This window comes from Sminthopsis crassicaudata, chromosome 1 (assembly GCF_048593235.1).
Source record: "Sminthopsis crassicaudata isolate SCR6 chromosome 1, ASM4859323v1, whole genome shotgun sequence".
Classification (NCBI taxonomy): Eukaryota; Metazoa; Chordata; class Mammalia; order Dasyuromorphia; family Dasyuridae; genus Sminthopsis; species Sminthopsis crassicaudata.
Genome location: NC_133617.1, coordinates 746,526,146 through 746,536,099, shown reverse-complemented (window position 1 = coordinate 746,536,099; position 9,954 = coordinate 746,526,146). Strand labels below are relative to the sequence as shown.

General features: G+C 38.3%; 1 long non-coding RNA gene across 1 annotated transcript; it reads right to left on the bottom strand.

The window, feature by feature from the left end:
* Nucleotides 1-1,548: 1,548 nt before the first annotated feature.
* Nucleotides 1,549-8,838, bottom strand: LOC141555923 (uncharacterized). Its single transcript, XR_012486389.1, has 3 exons — nt 8,404-8,838; nt 2,357-2,433; nt 1,549-1,874 (listed from the first exon to the last, which is right to left on the bottom strand). It is a non-coding gene; the product is annotated as an uncharacterized LOC141555923 (long non-coding RNA).
* Nucleotides 8,839-9,954: the final 1,116 nt, after the last annotated feature.

Here is a 9,954-nt window from a genome sequence, read left to right as displayed (position 1 = left end):
AGTCTGAAGGATTCTGGAAGCCCTTGACATTGGTTATCACTCACTGTTACAGTGTCTCTCACTATTACTCATTCAAATGTGTTCTGGAAGGGCTACAATTTTTACACATTTCCTTGGAGTAATATCCATTCTTCAAAACCACAGAATTACAAACACAAGAGAGCAATGAAACATATGCAGATGGCATGAAATTCAGGATCGCTCTAGCACAGAACTAAAAGGTAGGGAAACGAGTTCAATCCTGCTTCCTCTTCATCACACATCCTGATTCAAGTAAGGGTTAATAAAAATATATCCAGGTAACCATTGCGGTAAAAAAAAATAGAATTATTTCAAAATGGTTGCTTGTTACAGGGATTTTTTTTTTTCATTCCATTATAAGAAAAGTCCCCTCCTCCCACATCCACACCTTATAACCACTTCTGTGCAGAGATGTGGGGTCTATGGATTATTGACTACTTTACAGAATGTTGGACTTTTTTTCACTTGCTGGTCACTTGCTTAAAAGTTAGTTTCTATTTTCATCTTTTGAAAATAGTGTTTTAAAGGGCGAATGTCTGGAAGGCAGTAATAGGGTATATTGGAAAATGCAGGTGACATAAAAACAAAAGCTATCAATAATATTTTATTTTTTAAATCAATTTGTGCTGCCTTATGAAGAGCTCATTTGGTTTGGAAAAGCATTCATCTTTTCCTTAGTAGTGTCAGAATGGGCTTGAACTTGGAACACAGGATATCTGATTGTGTGAGGTAGAAAGTGGGTTTCAGGGAGCAGAAAGGAAAGAAAGAACTAAGAAATTTAAGTAGAATTAATTTGAGACTGAGAATTTATTGATCTTCTGGATGTATTCATTAGGGAACTAGATTAAGAACCTTCAGAGGGAGTGCTTTTTTGTAAGGTTAAATTTCAATTCCAAAGTTAATTGGGATAAAAGCTAAATGTTAATTTTTTTTCCCCCCTGAGGCTGGGGTTAAGTGACTTGGCCAGGGTCACACAGCTAGGAAGTGTTAAGTGTCTGAGACCAGATTTGAACTTGGGTCCTCCTGAATTCAGGGCTGGTGCTCTATCCACAGCGCCACCTAGCTGTCCTATGCTACATGTTAAAATCTAAACTCAGTACAGAAATATAGGAATATAGGAATATATTATAATATAGGAAATAGAGTGGTATCCTAAAAAGTACTGGGTTCAAATATTACCACTTCCAATCATTAGTTGCATGATCCTGGGTAACACAATATATCTGAGTTAGTTTCTTCATTGAAAAAATAGAAAAATAACATCCATTCAAATGAGATCATGTATATAAAAATGTATGTACGTAAAAAAAAAAAACTTACATGACTTTATAAATATCAGCTATAATTCAAAGCAATAGGTATATTTATCTGACTAAAGAAATACAGTTTATATGGGAACTCCAGACACTTCTGAAGGTCACTTGGGAAGATGTTGCGTTCCCTTCCAGTTCTCAAATTTTTGACTCCTACTTTAAAAAGGAAAAATGGCTTGGCAAAAGCTATTATGCTTTCTAAACTTTGTCGAGATCTTGCATTTTTATTAACAAAAATTTTCATCAACATACATTGGTGAATTATAAAGCTCAGTGAAATAGAAATGAAGATTTGGTGTGATTCTAATTGGAATTGCATCCTCATGCCAGGAAGAAAATGATCGTAGTATACAAAATGGAGTGTCATTAATAGAGAAAGTAAGTCCTGTCTATGTACAGATGGTATACAATGAATTTGAAATTATTCTCAGTGGTGGGTTTCTGGTGGTAGTCAACATGACCCATAAATTGGGGGAAATGTTGCTACTGCTTCCAGCAGAATATGATGGAGCTGACTGAGGAGACTTCTTCTACCTGCATCTGGGAGTGAAGGAAGGAGAGGTCATTGTAGGTGCATTCTACATCACAGAAGACAAGCTTCCAGAGAACAGATATCCCTTCCCTATTGGCACAGTAATCCCCAGGGATTATGTCACAATCCCTCCCACAAAGTAGGTACTTAATAAAGACCCAGTCACTCCACCCACCCCTCCACTTAGCAGTGCTGACTGATTAGTTGCCAGGATGCCCAGATATCTTAAGTGAAGGAGACTGTCCTATATTGCCAAAAGAGGCGGATCTCGGAGCACTGGGGCTTTACTGTTTAAATCCCTGGCTGGGGATTGGATGCTCTCCTTTTCGAGTTTAGCCTCTACACAGGGGAATGAGGAACTATAACTTTGGGCTTGAAGCTAGTAAATTGACACTGCAGAGACAGACCACCCATGACAATCTCAGGGGTGACTGATAATGTAATCCACCAAAATAGCAGGAAGTAGAAAAGCAGGACATGTCAAGCTTACCTTGATCTGGGGCCATCAACAAGCATTTATTAAGCACCTGCTGAAGTGTCAAGCACCAGGATAATTACTAGATATTCCTGACATGCCCAAGGACAATCAGGAGATTAAAAAAAAAAAAAAAGATAGTAAGATGTTAGGATTCTTACAAGATGCTAAGTCACTGGAATGGATATAATTATCTAATTTAGCATGGTACTTAACAATTCTCTAGTTCAGTAATGTATTTACTAGAAGTCCATGAGATTCACACCTTTAAGAGAGCATGCTTTTAAGGACTCCCACAAGCCCAGGGAGTACCCACAAGCCCACTCTCGGAGGCGGAGTCTGATTCCCACACTCTAGGAGATTTAGAGTCAAGAGTCATTTGAGATTCCACTGTGGTGCTGGCTGGAGAGATTGGGGATTCAGAAGGAGCTAGAGGCTGAAGCTGGGAGAGATAAAGGACTAGCAGCAAGAGCTCTCTGGAATCAAAGAGAGAGGAAGGCCTCCAGAAAACTAGCCCAGCCCCAAGTGAAGGAGATAAGATTTGGAAAGAGACAGTAAAGGACTTTAACTTGGGATTATTGAACTGAACTGAAACTAAGGCTGCCTCCAGAAGCTCCCCAAGAAATCTGTTTCAAGAGAACGATTATATTTTCGAGAAACAGAACATTACAGTAAGATTACAGATGAAGAGCAAAATGGGACTTCCATAGACTTCAAGTCAACCCCCTTCATTTTAGTATTTTTTGATCTTTCATCTTATTTTGTTTTTCAATTTATAAACATTTGTTTTCCTTCCCCTTCTCCATCTCACCAAGCATCTTTTTTGTCTTACAGATGGGGACACTATAGGTTAGGGAGGTGGTCAAGTGACTTTGCAAGCAGTAACCTTTAGAGGTAGAATTTGAACCCCAATTCAATCCAGAGCAAGTATTTGTTCACATGATTGTATCTACTCAGTGACCACCAAACCATAAGATGAAATGTATGACTATCTAGAATAACAGCTAGCAATATACAATACTTGAATGTCTTGGGAAGTACTTTGTCTACAGTATTTTAGGTTAGTGTGACAACCACCCTAGAAGTTATTCTTGTCCTTCTTTTATAGATGAAGAAAATGAGATTCAAATATCAAGTGACTTATCATGGGAGACCGATGCCTTCTGAGTCACACTAGCTAATGAGAGTGACCCATTGCCCCGCAGTACCCAGCAATCCTAAATCCCCACATCATGGGGAGATTCTGATGCAAAGGGAAGAGAAATTGAAAAACCATTCTTGGCTGAAGGCTCTCAGGGAGGTGATGGGTTGTGAAAACAAGATCTGGAAGGAATACCTCACAGAGAGGCACATAAAAAATCTTGCCAGAACTCTGTTCCGGGAAACTGACTCCATGGCACTGTGTAATCTGCTTCCCCCATTTTGCAAGACTATAGTGGGAAATAAAATTCAAGATGTACGATCATGACTCTCACCTCTCCATTAGCATGCAACCTTGAACCCTCTATGGGAGGTGGTAGAGGGAGGCTGTTCTCCAACATTAGCTCCAAAATGAGTATCCTTGCACCCCAGCTTACTCCTCCACCTGAAATTACCCTCTGATCACTCTCACTCAAGAACTATGCATTACTACACCCCACTCCTGACATATACTACAGTCAAAATGTGTGTGTTACCCTGTGACATGGAAGGAGTAAAAATCATCCACAGGCTCATCTCTCTAGAGCTGGAAGGGATCTCTGAGCCTCTCAAATTCAACCCCTCATTTTATAAAAGAGCTTCAATAGCATTTCTATGATCACATTTTTTGCCGTTCTTTGGACAGCAGCAAAATCAATAAATCCTAACCCATGACTAAAACTTTCATATCCCAAATACATCAACTGTTCCAGATACAATTACAAAGGGAGTTTAGCAGCTCTTAATGTCTGAAAAAAAAAAAAAGATCTTTTCCAGACATGTGGCTAATATAACCTACAAGATTTTTTTGTTTTCCCTCCATGCATAAAAATGGAAATTTAAAGGTTGGGACACTAAAGTTCAAAATGGTTTTAAACAACACTTTATGACATATTAAACATCCCTTTTATCTTTTATATCTTCACTTTTTATTGGATGGGTTATTTTATGGGCTTGGTCCTTGAACTAAAAGCAGAATCCTGGGTGCTATGATAGTTATCCAATGGTGCATCTGTTTCTGACCAAGCATAAGAAAGATGTAGGTAGGATAAGGGACAAACTCCCATAGAAAAGTCCAACAAAGACAGGAAACATTATTTTTTTCTAATGTGAAATCAATGTGTTTCCAAATAGATGGGAGGACATGAAGAGTGTGATCTTCTTAAGATCCTCCAGGCAAAGACCAATGGTTTATATCCCAAGGAATTAGTCTTACTGAGGCCCCAAATATTCGGAAATAAAGATTTCTAGAGAAGGAGTGGAGCACAAAGAATGAATTTGATTCCTCCTTCTCCTTCTGCAAAAAAATAAGCAACTCAACCACCATTTCTTTAGGAGAAATACCCTATGTCATTCCCCACATATCCCCACCCATTATTCTTCCGTCTATGCTTTCTGAAGGTCATGGATTTAGCATAGAACATAGCATTTTAGATCTAATGCTTTAAAGGATCTCAGAGAACATATAGTCCAAAGTCATTATTTTATAGATGAGGAAACTGTAGAGTAGTGATGATTTATCTAAAATCACATAGCTAGCAAATAACAAATCTGGGATAGGAAACTAATAAAACTGCCTCTAAATCCAGTGTACTTTTTGATTCACCACAGACAGACATTTCCCTTTTCATGGACTGTCTCCTCCTGGAGTGTTTCCCCCTCTGATCTTTGCCTCTTAGAATCCCCAACTTCCTTTAAAGCCTGGCTCAAGTATTACCTTCTATAAGAAAATTTCCTGCTAATTATTGATTATACCCATTCTCTCTATGAATTTACTTTGAACACAATACATTTAGCTTTGTATATGGTGCTTCTTTTTTCCCAGTGGAATATAAGTTTTTTGAAGGTAGGAGCCATTTCATCTTTGTTTTTATATAGGGATTTTGTACATAATTAATAGGGCAATTATTAAGTGCCTATTATGTGTCAGGTACTATGCTAGGTACTAGGGATACAAATACAAACCATGAGAATGATACCAATATAATGAGTTCTAATCTAATGAGGGAAATGATGTGTCCTTGGATAAGCAAATAGCTCATGTACTCAAAGTAATGTCTATAAAGGGGGCAGAGAGTATCAATTGGGCAGTTAATAAATGGTTGTTGAACTTAAATAGCATCGGTATCCCAAGATCCCCTTGTGTACCTAAAGCATTGAGATAGATCACTATCCCTTTCTTTGTCCATCTACCTCCCCATGATGAGTATCATTGGAGTAGATATTTTCCATTGAAATTAACACAACATATTCTCTAATGAGTTCTATCAGGTAGATATTAACAGACTCACCCATTCTGCCACACTTTCCTCAGCACCAACAAACAACAAAATGTTTCACATGGCATGGCATTGATTCTGACTTTTTTTTCCTTCCCTTGATTCTCTTGTCAATAATTTTTGTGCCCACCTCGGGAAGATTACCTTCCTAAATTCAAATCCAGTCTCTGATACTTATTAGCCATGTGACCTTTAGTAAGTCACTTAACGCTGTCTGCCTTAGTTTCCTCACCTGTAAAATGAGCTGGAGAAAGAAATGGCAACCACTTTAGTATCTCTGCCAAGAAAATTCTCTCACTGAGATATTGACTTTGCCATGATGACTTAAAAAAAAAATGAGCCCGAACAATTCAAGAAATGTCCACTGAAGTGCCCTAGTGCCTCAACATTTGGTTTTTGAATCAAAAAGTCATAGGTTTGAGCTTTCCTTTGACACATACTGACCATGTAACTATATACAATTCACTTGAGCTCAATTTTCTCATCTGAAAATGAAGATAATAATATCTGTTACAATATACTACTACTTCACAAGGATGTGGCAATGACCTAATGAAATGAAAAATGTAAAATGTGTTGGAAATTTGAAAGTGACCTACAAACATCAGTGATGTTTAGAATCCCTAAGCTGAAGTAATTCTATCTTGAATCTCACCCCACCAGCAACTTTGCCCTCATCTGCCCCATCCTGAGCAGTTATTTCAGGCTGGGTGGTGTTGGCCGGTCCATTTGGGTGTTACTCATCAGTGCCAGGGTCTGGTCCACACCCATGAAAGGCATGAGAAAGGACTGGACTTCATCAAATTCTCCCCAGTAAGTTATAATGTAGAAGAATTGGAGCAGAGAAGGAGCACCAAGTTTATCTAAGGAAACAAGGGATGTCAGAAGACTAATAGTAAATGTTAGCTGAACTTGCTATGGAAAGATCCAAGTTCAAATCTCATTTCTGACATTTTCTAGCTATGCACCTGTAGGGAAGTCACCTAGGTAATAATCTAGCCTCAGTTTTCTTTTCTTTTATTTCCTTTTTCTTTTTAATATGGCTTTTTTATTTACCAGATATATGCATGGGTAATTTTACAGCATTGACATTTGCCAAACCTTTTGTTCAAACTTTTCCCTTCCTTCCTTTCCCCCCCTTAGATGGCATAGCCTCAGATTTCTTATGTTTGTAAGAGGGATAACATCCCTGTGCTGTGTGAGGTTAAAAAAAAAGAAAAATGATGTGGAAGAGCAAACACTGCATCTGAAGTCACAAAAGACCTGTGTTCAAATCCCACCCATTACTAACAAGCCATGTGACAAAGGTCATGTTATTTTATTTGTTGCTGGAGCCTGTTTCCTTATTTTTAAAATGGGAAAATGACGTATCTATAACACAGAATGGTGAGGCTATCTAGAGAGACAACAGATTAAAAAGTCCTTTGTAAATTTGAGTTTTAATCCCAACACTGATGCAGATTGTGTCTCCCCATACTTCTTCCCTTAAATTACAACATGATGCTTAAGACTGGCCACGACCCAGAATTTCAGTACCCTGTGGCCAACCTGGTGACTAGCCCTTCCAAAATTATCTAGGCTGGTCCTTGGATAAGAGGTATGAAGTTTATCTTTGGGCTCTACCTTGAAATCTGCCTACTTTTAGCTCCATAAGACAAAAGAAAATTGCGTTCTCCTGGAAAAACATTAGAGAGTCCAGGATCATGCCCATGCCCTTGAGAGGGGCTGTGTAGGAAGCTCAAGATTACAAACAAGATTCACATAATCTCTGGATTTGAGGTTTTCCTTTGGAAGGGATCTCAGAAGTCTCCCTAATCCAACTTTATCCAATCAATGACGCTGTCTTCAATATCTACAAGATTCCAGGTGTGTTCACACTCCATGTTGAACAACAGGCAGATCGAAGACTTAAACTCAGGTCTTTTAATTCTTAGTCCCACCATTCAATCCAAGAAGTACCTACTATGTGCCAGGCATGTGCCCTAAAGATATAAAAACAAAAGTAAAATAGCCCCTGAACTTACAAGGCTTACATTTTGGGGTGTGAGTGTGTGTGGAGAATAACATTCACAAATCAATGCAAATGTATACATGATAAAGGCAAATAAATGTTTTAGAGAATACTAGGGATTAATTAATAATTTAATTATTAATTAAATAAAATGGATTTATTAAGTGTCAGGCACAGATACAAGGGAAAACAAAACATTACCCTCAGGAAGCTCCTACTCCCAGTTTATCACACTATCTTCTCTATCCCAGGTTATACTTTTTTTCCCAAAAGCATAAGAGGCTAGTGGGTGGAAAGATCTTTGGTACAATAACTGTGCCCTCTACAAGAACCCTTGACTGCTTATTAGAAGTCCTCAGTTAAGACTTTTTGAAGTAGAAAATATACTCTTGGATCTAATACAGAGTATTCACACCAAATCCTAAACAAAAGACAGAGAGGAAACAGCTGAAGAAAATGATAGAGCCAAGTGGGGGTCCAGAAGGGGGGAAATCTATCAGAGACACTACCATAGAGATACTGAATATTGCTTTAGCAAGAAGGAAGGAGACTCAAGTCAATCCAGGAAAAATAAACAAAAGGAAAATGCTTACCTCTGACCGAGTCATCTAAACAGTTTAAATCATTGCTTTAAAAGATGTGACTTCTCTCAGTGGGGCAGAGGAGATGAGGGCTCTGAACTGAGCAACTTTTTGTGTCTTGAGTTCCTCCAGGAGTGCCATTTCAAGTAATCAACAGGATTGGTCTTGGTGTAATGACAAAGCCTTACAAATGTGTCTTGGGAGACTCAACCTCCTGGGTAAAGAACCTTTTTCTTCTCTTCCTTTTCCTTCCATCTAAACCTGAGTCTTCATGTATACAAATGTATAAATGACTAATTCAACAATAACAATTTATAAGAGCCTATTAATTAATAAACTAATCATCAGCTAAAGTATTGTCCCCCCTAGGAAGAACAGGATTTGGACAGGGATTATACTGTTAAACTAAATCTCTGAGGATTGAATCGCAAAGCCCTCGAAGCTTGAAACAACTTCCCCCCCTGGGCAGCTGCTTATCTGCAGGGCAGGCTGCCAGGTGTAACCACTAAAGTCAACCCACAGACTGCCTGAAGTGCAAGGCCACAAGGACTCCCTCTATCTTCTCCCCACATCCCATTTATTTACCACTTGATAAGTGGGTTGAATGAAAACATAAATTGATCAGTTTGATTAAATTCTGTCTTGCCCCTAGAGCAAAGGACTCTTACTCTGAGATCTGAAAACTTTTTTTTTTTATTTGAAAAAGATAACTTTATTTCAATGTTTTCTTAATTCTACATGTTTTATTTTATATATTCAAAAATTATTTTGAAAAGGAATCCCAAGATTTCATGAGATTTATACAAAAGTAGTCCAGGACACAAAAAGGCTAAGAAGCCTGAGAAAGGCAGGACAAATCACTGGTTATAACCCTACAGTTTGGAGCAAGAAGCTTTTTCTGTTCTAATCCAAGCTTTCATTCTAATTAGGATTGTAATACGGAAGGAGTTACTTTACCTTTCTTTCTTCTTTCTCTGGGTCCATTTACCTATCTGAGCTATAGGGATGTGAAGCATATGATGGGATTATGTTCAAATCCTTCATCTGTTACTTCCTGCCTGTGAGATTTTGAGGCAAATACTTCTTTTCCTGTGAACTTCATAAAGATATCCTTCATTCCTGGTCTTGATTGCCTGTGAACTACAAATTCATTTAAAAGTCATTTTGCTATAACTTAGGAGGAGTCTTCTACTTCCTTGACTTCCTTTAAATTACATCTGAAGTCCCACCTTCTATAAAGAGTCTTTCCCCATCCTCATTAATCTCAGTGTCTTCATTCTGAGATTATCTCCAAATTATCCTGTTTATATCTTGATTGTACTTGGCTATTTATGTTGTGGGGGCCCCCTGCCCATTAGACTGTGAACTCTTTGAAAACAAAGATTCTCTGGCCTGTTTGCATCCCCATTAATTAGCACAGTTCCTGTCACATAGACATAAATGTTTTTGGCTGAGTAACTAACCTCTCTTCTTTTGATATCACCTGAAAGCTCAGTAAGCACTATGAGTTAGAACATGCTTCAGGAAACAAATGGGGGAGAATTGAGGTATGGTGGGCCAGAG